Here is a 13,153-nt window from a genome sequence, read left to right on the forward strand (position 1 = left end):
CACATATAAGAGCAAATATTTCCGCCTGAAAAACGGTGCAGTTTCTACCAAGTGAGTAAAACTGATTCAGCCTTAGCTCACGAGAATATACTCCTGCACCAGCTCTACCTTCAAGAAGGGAGCCATCAGTGTAACATACTATATTGTTTGATATACTTCTTTCCAAATAGACAGACGTCCACTCTTCCCGTGAAGGGAATTGTGTGGTAAATGTCCTGTAAGGAAAGTTACGAGCAATTGTGAGATCACTTGGAGCAAGGACAATTTTGTCCCAATTCACCAAAAGTGGAAACAACGAAGTGTGTGTAGATCTACGATTCACTGGATTTTTCTCCAGTAGATCCAGTACCCATAAACGGTAATAGCAAGAAAGTGCTTCTTGTTTAAGATATATGTGTAGTGGCGCAACGTCGAAAATGGCCTCAAGCGCTGCTGTGGGAGTTGTAGAGAACGCACCAGACATCGCCATCAAGCACATCCTTTGGAGATGGCCCAATTTTGATTGGATTGTTCTCACTTCGCCCTTTTGCCACCACACAAGACATCCATATGCCAATATTGGTCGAACAACTGTTGTGTAAATCCATTTGATATATTTGGGTTTGAGGCCCCAAGTTTTACCAAAGGTTCGCCGGCATTGACCGAAGGCCATGCAAGCTTTTTTGACTCTGATATCAATGTGAGGTGTCCATGAAAGTTTGGAATCTAGAATGACTTCGACATACTTTACTTGATCAGTCACATTAATCTCAGTGCCAAAAAGACGTAAAGGTCGAATTCCGTCGCGGTTTCGTCTTTCCGTAAAAAAGAACAATAGATGTTTTGTTCGGGTTAACCGAAAGGCCATATTGGCGACACCAACTCTCGACTACCTGAAGAGCACTTTGCATCAGGTCGAATAGGGTGCTTATGCACATACCAACTACCAGAGCTAGATAGTCGTCAGCAAATCCATAAGTTGAAAAACCGCTATTATTGATTTGCCTCAATAGCGTATCTGCTACGAGATTCCACAAAAGTGGTGACAAGACTCCCCCTTGGGGGCATCCGCAAACACTCAATTTTCGAATCGCTGCTTGACGCAATGTCGAAAAGAGATGTCGGTTTTGGAGCATTTGATGAATCCAAGTGGTAATCATTGTAGGTAGCCCATGGTTTCGTGCGGCTTCCAATATGGCATCGAAAGACACGTTATCAAAGGCACCCTCAATATCCAAGAAAACACCCAAGCAGGATTGCTTCTGAGCGAATGCTTTCTCGATATCGTATACAACTTTGTGTAAAAGAGTCACAGTGGACTTTCCACATTGGTAAGCATGTTGATTCACATGAAGAGGCATGTTTGCAAAATAAACATCACGGATGTGATGATCGATAATGCGTTCCAGACATTTCAGAAGAAAAGAGGTCAGACTGATTGGTCTAAAACTCTTCGCTTCTTCATACGACGCAAGTCCTCCTTTCGGTATAAACTTTACAGTAATATCACGCCAGGATCTGGGAATGTACCCGGTAGCAAAACTGCTTACAAGTAGCTTTTTCAAAACATGTTTGATAAACTCAAATCTTTTTTGGAGCAAAACAAGATAAATCCCATCCGCTCCTGGAGATTTGAAAGGAGCAAAACTATTAAGTGCCCATTGAATCGATTCAGTAGTTACGATACTGCGAGCCGAGGCCAGAGACTCGTAACTACATGAAAAGACATTTGCTTCATCCGTAGATGCTATGTCCACACATCCGGGGAAGTGTGTATTGAATAAACATTCTAAAACTTCTTCATCGGAAGAAGTAAAGTCACCATAAGGTAAGCGAATAACGTTCACTTGGAAATCCTTAGATTTTGCAAGGATTTTGTTCAGCCGACTGACTTCACTCAAACTGGACACATTTGTACAAAGGTTTTTCCAGCCGGATCGTTCAGCAGAACGAAGAGCCTTGCGAGCCGACTTGAACGACTCTGATCCAGCTGAACGGCGTCTGTTCCAACTCCTTCTACATTGTTTCCTGAGTCTAGTCAGATCGTAATTCCACCATGGGGTCCCTCTTGTAGTCTTTACAGACCGCAGAGGACATGCTTCTTCAAAAGCTTCCATAATGTAGGATGTTGTAGTATCAACGGCATCATCCAGATCACTTGGATTTTCAATGGACGGAGAATATCCATGAAATTTCGTCGCAACCAATTCAATGTAGAGTTCCCAGTTTGTTGACCGGGGATTCCTAAAACGCAAAGTCTGCGCAGTTACATTTGAATGTTCAAAGAAGATGTAGCGATGATCAGATAATGATTCCTCATCTGATACATGCCAATTCGTCAACTCGTGACTGATTCTATTCGAGCAGAGCGTTATGTCTAACACTTCTTCTCTATTAGAAACCATGAAGGTTGGGCGATTGCCTATGTTAAGTAATCCAAGGTCTGTACTACTTAAGTACTTAAGATCAGAGGTTCAATTCTGGGAAAAATGAGAGAATCTCTCACTAATTACTCTCTGTAACAATCATGATCCGCTGCATATCATGAAAGTCTGTGTTGTTCTTCTGCTACAGCCCTGATTATATTGGGAAAGTAACAGTGCATGATAAAACTTGTCTAAACAAGCTTCAAACCTTAAGGCACTATTGCTATAGGATGTTCGAGGATTTTTTATCATGCCAGTATAGTAAAACACCTACCCCCAACGGTAAATAAGCGAGAAAAATGTGTTTTATTATTGCTCTCTCTTTGGGGCTCTTCTTCGCTGCTGCTGTTTATCAAACTTGTTACAACATGCAAAACATTGCCGATCATGAGCCGATACAGATGCAATGCTTTTCTTCGCTTGCTTCGAAATGAATTGAAAATGAGTTCTGCAATACCTGACCAAGATGGAAGATTTTGTTAACCTTTCGGTCGTCGCGCAAATTGTTGTAACGCGAGACGCGAGTAGATGCGCGTTGTACTTTGTACAACACCCTTGGTTTTTCATGTTCAACTTGAAATACCTCGCGATCTAGATTAAATATAGACAAACAATCTTCGACAAAGTTGTTGAGGAGATCAAGGGCTGACATGCGGTGATTATTCAGTTTCGGAATTCCACCACCAAGCGCGCTAGTGTGCATGAAAGTTTTGTTTTGCAAATATCTCAGGAGCCTGAACAGGAGACGGCGTCTTCGGCAAAGTTGTTCAGTTGCTCAAGGACTGTCATTATTTAAGCTCGAATTACTTCGAGATTCCGCCACCAGGTGGCTCTAGTGAGCATGAAACTTTTGTTTTGGGGATATCTTAGGATTCTGACAACCTAGAAGGATGCCGCCTTCGACAAAGTTGTTCAGTAGCTCAAAGGCAATCATTATTTGAGCCAATAAATTCGAAATTTTGACACAAGGCGGTGCTAGACAGAGTATCGTATTTCTCATGTATACCTAAATGAGCTAGTGTGCCATGCGATATCCCATATCGCAGCTCACAGATTATGTGAGACACGAGATGCAGATACGTACAAAATATATCTTAGTGGGCGAGTCTCATGAGACATCTCGTGAGGCTCGTCACATGCGCTTACTAGGAGTACTTTTTTGCTGTTATGTTTGCCTAGTACAATAACCCCACGGAAGCATACGGCTTCGGTCTATGCCTATGCTTCTTCGGTGGCCAGCCAAAATTCAAATGCTAGAAACTAAACCGCGTCGAACCGCGTCAGTCCTTTCAAACTGCTTACAGACAGTTCAATCCTAAATTTAATCCCTTTTCATTGCCTTTGAAACCTTCGCCTGCGAGTCTCAAATACACTGTCACATTGAGATTTTCTCATGAGACGGCGCATGAGCCAGTGAAGATGTGATCGTTTGAGATAGTACATTGCTACATGAGATCTAAAAAAATGTGTCACACCGTGCTCAAGCGCGCGGTTATTGTTGTGCGCTCATGGCAAGCTGATCTCAAGCTCTTGATGTAAAGCGCGTATACATGATGTCTGGTGCTAGTGAGCATAAAACTGTTTTGCAGATAGCTGAGCAACCTGATCACTAAGAAAGATGGCGTATTAAGCAAAGTTGTTCAGTAGCTCAAAGACTATCATTGTTGGAGGTAGTTGATTCAAAACTATGCCACCAGGTGGCGCAAGTGAGCATGCAATTTTTATTTTTCAGGTATCTTAGGAGCCTGCAGGCTTCTTCCTTGCTCTTGACTTATCCTCTTTCTCCCCCTTTTAATGATCAACTACAAAAGAGAAGCGATTTTACCCACACACAAACTGAGCGTACGAGCTCTGCGGGATGAAGAGTTTACACGATTGTGTTTGGTTATTTTCATTCCCACAGTGGTGAAGATTTTGTTTTGACAACCTCAGTGCTTAAAAGAGAAAGAGATTATTTTCTCCCTTTCTCAGTTAGGGGAAGAGCATTTTTTCCCACTTCTCTGTTCGGGGAAGAGCATTTCCAGACCGTTCTTCGTTGTCTCTTTGTAGCTCTTTGCCCAAAAGGGCAAAGAGGAAAGCGAAATTATATTGACGGAGAAACCAACTACCAATTTAAACCACAAAATCGAGATTTTGCCGCCAAGCAGTGCTAGTGTGCATGAAAGTTTTGTATTGCAGTATTATCATAGAATCCTGACCAGTTATAAAAATGGCGTCTTCGGAAAAGTTGTTCAATAAGCCATGGGCAATCAGAACCCACTAGCGCCCCCTGGTGGCAACATTTCAAATCTCTTGGACTGACTTATGATAGCCCTTGAGCTACTGAACAACTTTGTCGAACACGTCATCTTTCTAAGTGATCAGAATCCTGAAATATCCGCAAAACAAAAGTTTCATGCCCACTAGCACCACCTAGTGGCAAAATATCGAATTTCTTAGCTAATATATAATAGTCATTGAGCAACTGAACAACTTTGCCGGAAGCGCCAACTTTCTAAGTAAAGAGGTCAACTTTCTAAGTAGTCTGACTCCTGAGATATCTACAAAACAAAAGTTTCATGTTCACTAGCACTGCCTAATGGCAAAATTTTGAATCAGCTTACTCGAAAACGCAATCTTTCTAAATGGACAGGCTCATGAGATATTTGCAAAACAAAAGTAAAATGTTCATACACCTAGCGTTCAAATTTCGAATGAAATGAGGCACCATCAGATAGCCCTCCACCTCCAGAGCAACTTTACTGAAGACCATGTTTCGAAATTATTTGGATTTTGAAATATATCGATTTCAAATTGTTTTCTACTCGAACCACATATAGTGCGTTCATTATTATTAGACTTCTATGTACATTTGTTGATTTTATCGCATTATAAAAAGCTATACTGTAAACAAAAACGGTTGAAATTTTGTGAAGAATACATTTTGGTTTGGTGTCGATAGATATCTTTGTTTTAAAATGATAGCATATAAATCACAGCTGTTGTACAAAGTACAACAGCGCGACAGCCCGAAGATTAAAGCATATATGCAAATAATTCTGGTGTAAAACCTAAAACCATCAGAGTTTTATACGCGACTCCTTCAGAGATTCTTCAGGAATTCTTCCACAAATTCCGCTTGGGATGGCTTCAGGAATGCATCCATTCCTCCAGAGATTTATTCAGGACTACACTCAGGGACTGTTCTAGAGATTCCTCCAACGATTCCTACTCCATAAGGAAATGGAATTCTGTGTAATGGGGTAGAATTCCTCCAACACTTTCACTAAATATTTCTCCAGCAACTCTCCCAATAATTCCAGTTCCCTTTAGCAGTTCATTCCTTCAGTTATAACAGGCAGGGCTGATAACTATCATGACCGACTTGCGACACTGACGAAACGAGTCTTCTCACTGTCATTAGACGAAGCTATACTTCATGTGCTCACTTCGTCACGTCGCGATGACGGAGCTCTAACGACAGCAATTTTAATGTTGTTTTGCTATTAAAATTTGTATCTCATTTTGTAGAATATCGGGAAGTAAATGTGTTTGATAAGTTAAGTTATCCTTCCATGATTCCATAATAATTCGATATAAATAACAATCATACCAAATAATGAACCAACAATTATCAAGTGTACGATTCCGTCAAAAGCCGTATACGCTATAGCGACGAAAAACAATGAAAGAGAATTTGAAAAAATCTCTGTCATTGTCTCGCCGCCCGATGACAGTGAGCGAAGCATCTATGTAAAAGTCCCACGACACTCTCTATTTACATTTACGCTTTCCAGCCCTGATCACAGGGATTACTCCAAACATTCACCTAGGGATTCTCCTAGAAGTCCTCCAGAGATTCTTTCGTTATTTTTTTTTCCACCGATCCCTCCAGCTGTTTCCCAGGAATAATTCCAAGTTTATTCCAAGGTTTTAGAAGAAATTTGTTTAGAGATTTCCCAGTGAATCCTACAAAGATTCCTTTCTAAGTTCCGACTCCATTTTCCCGGTTATTCTTTAAGCTATTCTCATAGAAATAAATTTCAAAATTCTTCCACTGTTTCTCCCAGGAATGGTTCCAGCAATTCCCTAAAGATTTTTTTGGGAAATCTTCCAATTTTTTTTCAGTAAATTTTACACCAATTTCATGAGTAATTACTCCAGGAATTCCTTAGGTAGATCTTCCAGGGATTTTTCGGGAAGTTTCGTCTGTATTTCTGAATTAAACCGACCAGGGATTTCTCATGAAGTTCCTGCAGGAATTTTCTCTAGGGATTTTTACGTGGATTTTTCAAAAAGTTCATTTGGGGTTTCCATCAGAAAATGCTACAGCTATCATCCCAGCAGTTTCTATATAAATTTCTCCATAGATTACACCCGAGGTTTCCCAAAAATGTCTCCATTTCTCCGTTTGGAACAATATTCAATAATTATTCCAATAATAATTCTGGATAATGGCTCAAGATATCCTCGAGGGTTTATAAGAAGTGAGCTGCTCAGGAAATACCTTTGTCCCATTCCAAAATAGGTCAGCAGCTAGGTGATATTTACTTTCTTAATCACGTCAATTTCGATTTCTTGTACCCCATGAATCAGAAACAGTTTTGTTACCGATTCTTCCTTTTTAGGATACAAAACAGTTCATTTCTTCAATGATTCATTAAATAAATCATATTGTCGGTGTTCAGACAGACTAGATCAAGTGGTTTAATGGTTTCGGGAAAAAGATTCCAATCATTGAAATATCAAAATAATTGAAATATTTGCTGTAAAAATGGAACATGTATCAAAATAGCATTGAAAAAAATGAAGAATTGATTTAGTATCACGTATCTTTAGAACACCAAAACATCGTCTTTTGATCAACGTTTATTTTAGAATTAATCTTAAAAACCCAACTCTGCTCAGTAGGCCTAGACTAGACTAGACTAGAGTAGATATACTCTAAGGTACAAAAGTTCTTACAGAGGTGCAGAGCTTGTAATTCCGTCCTAAATGCTTATTTTTGTCAGATACGCGTATTTCGACTACCACTTGTAGTCTTCTTCAGTGTCAGTTACTCGTATCCACTCTACACCAGTTTCTCTATTGAGATTCTGCTCAGATGATTCAAATACATGAAAAAATTGGCAGTTCCTTGGAGGGATTCCTAGATTTTTTTTTGTTTACTTAGAAATTTCTAGAAGAATCTCTATGGATTCTCTGATGAAAGCCCTGGAGGAACGTCTGAATCATTTCAGAAGATATTGATAAGAAAATTCTTGATGAAATCTTAATAAAAAATATGAAAAAAAAGTGTCTGCAGTTATTTTCGAAGGAATTTTCGATGAAATTCCCAAAATCTCAATACATTTATAATTTCGCCCTGAAACCAAACCCATTGATAACCAAGAATGTAGCATGTTGGTACCGAGCAAACGAACGGATTGGCATGTTGTTCAACAATACTACGACGAAAAGAAGAATCTTCTCTCTCTCTCTCTCTCTCTCTCTCTCTCTCTTCTTCTCTCTCTCTCTCTCTCTCTCGTCCTCTCTCTCTCTCTCTCTCTCTCTTCTCTCTCTCTCTCTCTCTTCTCTCTCTCTCTCTCTCTCTCTCTTCTCTCTCTCTCTCTCTCTCCTCTCTCTCTCTCTCTCTCTCTCTCTCTCTCTCTCTCTCTCTCTCTCTCTCTCTCTCGCTCTCTCTCTCTCTTCTCTCTCTCTCTCCTCTCTCTCTCTCTCTCTCTCTCTCTCTCTCTCTCTCTCTCTCTCTCTCTCTCTCTCTCTCTCTCTCTCTCTCTCTCTCTCTCTCTCTCTCTCTCTCTCTCTCTCTCTCTCTCTCTCTCTCTCTCTCTCTCTCTCTCTCTCTCTCTCTCTCTCTCTCTCTCTCTCTCTCTCTCTCTCTCTCTCTCTCTCTCTCTCTCTCTCTCTCTCTCTCTCTCTCTCTCTCTCTCTCTCTCTCTCTCTCTCTCTCTCTCTCTCTCTCTCTCTCTCTCTCTCTCTCTCTCTCTCTCTCTCTCTCTCTCTCTCTCTCTCTCTCTCTCTCTCTCTCTCTCTCTCTCTCTCTCTCTCTCTCTCTCTCTCTCTCTCTCTCTCTCTCTCTCTCTCTCTCTCTCTCTCTCTCTCTCTCTCTCTCTCTTTCAAATTTTTTCTACGGTTTCTGCGGAAAAGTGAGATACAATGAGTTTTTTTCCGAAAAACACAATGGAAACCATTTCTAAATTTTTTTACACTTTTGATCATGTTTGACGTTCACGTTTACGAACAAATATGCCACACTGGGGTTGTTCCTATCTGAACTATATCTATATATCTATATCTATATATGGACTATATCTATGTATTTAGAAATAGCACACTACACTGACCAGCAACTGCGCTGGCTGAGGTTTCTTTTGTGTGGGCTTCCAATGGGTCGCGACGTTCTCAAACGGTCGGACACGGAACATGAGTCCGTTGCTCGCTAAATACTTGTTTTTAATTATGAATCGTGGTTTACGGCTAACCAGCCGAGTGGAAGTTTAACAACTACCGAAAAGCTAAACATTACATACATATAGTTTGCAATTGGATTCAATGGAGCGGTATTGTCCGGGCTAGGCATTGGATATATATAAAAAGCGTTGTGTTTGGATGGGCATCTAATTCTTCCGAAAGAGGTGCACTTTGCGAAAAAGGACCACGTGATTATTGAGCTGAAATCGAATTCAGGTTAACTCTGCGTTCATGAGTCCTCTCATGGCGTAGGGGTAACGCGCTCTAACTAGAGATCAGGGAGTCGTGAGTTCGATTCTCACTGAGAAGACGTGTAACTTTTTCGCAAAACTTCACATCAATTTGTCCATTTAATCCAATTGCAAACTATATGTAAAGTTTAGCTTTTCGGTAAAAAAAAATGTTTTTTGGAACGCAAAAAGCGCAAGAGGCAGAGTCTGTTTGCAACATATTTAAGTTATATCGAAATTACTTATTTGTTGCAAAATACTTAGAAGAAACATTGAATTCAAAAATATGAACGAGAATAGAACTTCCAACCTCAAGATCACCAATGTTCTCCTCTACTCACTACTCCACCAGCTCTTCAAACTATTGCTTCGTCAATGTACTATAAATGTGACCACATGGCCCATTCATCAAAGCTTGTTGCTTATAACTTTACTGCACCCTTCGAAATACAAGTTCTATACTGGCAAAATTAGGCTTCGTAAAACTTCCGTGCAACACATGAGAAACACCTTTTAAACAAACAAACTGTTGCTAGACTATGTTTTCGCTGTTAGATGATACGTAAGGTACAACTTAACCATATTGCAACTGGAAGGAAATAAACAAACTTCTAGCTGTTATACACGTAGTTTAGTGCAACTTTCTCGCAACTGGGTTGAATCTTCTAAAATTGAATGCAAGTTGTGGTTGCTTTAAATGAAAGTAATTTGAAACATAACATCAAAACCGGCATTTTGAGCGAAGTTTCAAGAGTTTGTTTGAAAAGTTGCTTAAAACATCTTGATAAACTCGACTTCATTGCTATTTGCAAAGGACATTTGTAGCAAATCTTGTCGTTTCAAAAATGTTGAACGTCAAACATGGAGTGAAATGCATGTTTATTGGAATGGCAATGAAACTTTATGAGCCGTGATATTGATATGCAACCGAACTAGAACCAGGTAAGTTATAGATGCCTTTGTTGAAGAGAAAGGCAATAAAAAAAACTTTGCAAATAGATATACAAAAATAGGGTAGAAGCACCGGTTTTGGCCATACGCCAGTTGTAGCCATAGTACATTTTACATAGCCAATCAGCATGAAACCTTTTGTATTCAGTAGATCACATTCATATGATAGAGCTACATTCATTTACTCGTCCAAATTGATTCAAAACATAAGAAAAACAATTCATTTTCTGTATAATTTTAAGTTCCATACACCTTATTTGGCCAGGGCACTCCTAATTTGGCCACTCTCATGAGAAATCAATGCAATTAGCCAATTTAGGAACCAAAGTTAAATCTCTGGCCGAAACTGGTTCCGTTGGCTTATATTGACCAACGGGGTTTTGAAAGCGAAAAAATGGTTTTAGCTCAGTTTTGATATTTTACACACATAATATTGATTAAAAGCTTGTATTTGACATATTTGAAGTATAAATACGGCTTCCCATTTAATTTTTATTGACATTTTCTCTTAGGCTGGCCAAAACCGGTGCTTTTATCCTATGTGTTTTTTATTTAATAAACTAGTGGACCCAGCAAACTTCGTCTTGCCATCAAATCTCGATAAAACGTCCCGTACAAAATGACAGTTTCGTTCACTCCCGTTTTTCCGACTTTTGTTTTCAATATCCTGGACTTTTTATATACACAAACATTTCGGAACACTTCAGGAATATGACAAGGGAAGAATTTTCAAAATCCGTTAGCTCGTTCTCAAGCCATTTTGTGACATATAAACATCACTCCATTTTTATTTAAATAGAAGATGTTTTTTTTTTCATGAAAATAATTAAGCATTCTTTCTCATTTTTCATGATGGTTTTTCTATTTTATGGAATAAGGCTTGATTTTGAGAAATTAAGTCAATATCTTTGAAATCTAGTAATTTTCAACAAATTTTTCGTTCATTTCTGGAATTCCGGGATTCCCGGGAGGCACAATGGTCCAGATGTTCAAAAAGCTGGCTAAAACCCAATTTCCAAACTGAGTTATTAGTTGAAAAAAAAAATCAAACATTCATCTACTATATCAGATGGTTAAGAATACATACGAGAATACAAAAAGAAGAATAATTTACTACATGTTCGGATGTTAAAAAGCTGCATATGTTCAAAACCCTTATTTTTTGCTTCAAAGTTCAACTAATTCATTTTAACCCAAACGCGTGCAAATTTGGTTTGCAGCATATGTTTTTCTCGTCGATAATTCATTCCTTTAAAGATGCAGCATCCTCAAATGCGAATTAATATTCAAGTGTCGTTAATCTTATTAAATTAATACTCATTGTTGTAGGTTCTTCAAACAATTAAAGAAGAGCTTCTTTATACCGTTCAAAACGCTCCCCACTACTACCCGCGGAGATATCTTGCCCGAACGCGCTTTAAAGACTAAGGAATCTATCGAAGAAAATTCTTCTTGCCTAAGTTTGCTTAAACGATAGTTTTTTTAAAACTAAGTGCCGAAAAATGTATGAAAAACAGCATTTTGTTAAAATTTTGCCATATGGTCGGTGTTCAGACAGACCGGACTAGATGATATTCAAGCGCTGTAAAAATACGTAAAGAACTCCATCAATTCTAAATTTGACGATGCTATTTTAAAACTGATGTATTGTCAAATAGATAAGTTCCATTATCACAGCAAATAATGCAAATATTTCGAATGAAAGCAGTACTGGAGTACATTTTTCTGAAACCATTAAAAAACATTTTGCCCAGTCTCTCTGAATACCGACCATATGAGAACCAAAAAAAATGTGATTATGCCCAAAATAGATTCTTCAACCCTAAATCATGTTAAAAAAAACACTTTCGATGGCTTAAAATAGTAAAATAATGAGAATGCGTGATTTCTACCATGACTTTTTTTAATCTGGACCACTTTGGGACGTCAGAACTTATATCTCAAAATTTGTCAAACCCCGGGATTTTTTGTCCCGGGATGGACACTCTAATTATGTTTTAACTTGCCATGAATATCAATATTTTTTGTTGAGAAATTCTTTTTGCGAAATTCATTAAAAAATAACAAACTTTCGGTGTTTTTTGGATACATTATGTCTTTCTTCCCATTGCGTTATATTGCCTGATAATTGCCAGAGGAACCCTTTCTCTGCATTCCTACTAGGACTCCGAAAAGTTGTAGGATGAAACCTATACCTTTTCTAATAATTTAATTTATTTCATTATCGGTTTATATGAAGATTAATAACAATATTTGAATATTTTTACAGGACGAAGTGTATCATTACCTACAATATACACTATATTCTAAATTTATCCGTTGCGTATTGATTCTCGTTCCCACTGGATTCGATAGTTGATTTGTTACCGACAAGAAGCCATTTTTTCGATGTTAATTGTTCTGCCAATTCAGTTGTGTATTGATTCAAACTATAATTAACAAACAGCTTTGAATGATGATGAGTGCCCAGCCGAACCTTTCTCTCTGGTTGGATTGTTTATCAAACTTGTGTACATCATGTCGTCCCCTTAATGCTACAACTAGGTAACTCGAAAATCAAAATTTTGAGATGTGCAACTTTGAAAGTATGACCGTTTAACAAGGTGATGGTTAATCGCAGAGATTATGATTGAAAAATAATCTTTAAATTGTATATTTTGAATCACACGCTTAATACCTGTGGATATTTTGCAGATCTAATTAAGAAAACTGTTTTGACAAATTGAAGTCAAAAATTTCAAATTTCGAGTTATCTAGTTGTAGCATCAAGGGGACGATGTGGGGATTGATTTTCATTTTCACCGCTATGAAAGGAGTTCATCCACATTCATAAAATTAAGTGTAGGTGGGCGGTAGTCAATTAGCACCACGTGTGATGAATGATTCGGTATTTCACGTGAAACACTTTTCAGCCGCCGGATTGATGTGCGTGGGCCTGCTTCAACTATGTACCGTAAAACGGTGTATCTTTGATAGTATGGGTCCAATAACTTTTGACTTTTGATCACATGAAACATCATAGGCCAGTTTAAAATTAACAGTTATCCATTTTTTTCAGCTGAAATTGATAATGACATGATTCAGAAATCATTTTAGTAGATTTTCTCCTAAAAAGCT

General features: G+C 38.5%; 1 protein-coding gene across 12 annotated transcripts in view; it reads left to right on the forward strand.

Annotated features, from left to right (window-relative positions):
* The window catches only part of LOC5579480 (cAMP-dependent protein kinase type II regulatory subunit), a 351,461-nt gene that overhangs the window by 269,847 nt on the left and 68,461 nt on the right, over positions 1–13,153 (forward strand). The gene's annotated exons all lie outside the window — the stretch shown is intronic.

This window comes from Aedes aegypti, chromosome 2, assembly GCF_002204515.2.
Source record: "Aedes aegypti strain LVP_AGWG chromosome 2, AaegL5.0 Primary Assembly, whole genome shotgun sequence".
NCBI lineage: Eukaryota > Metazoa > Arthropoda > Insecta > Diptera > Culicidae > Aedes > Aedes aegypti.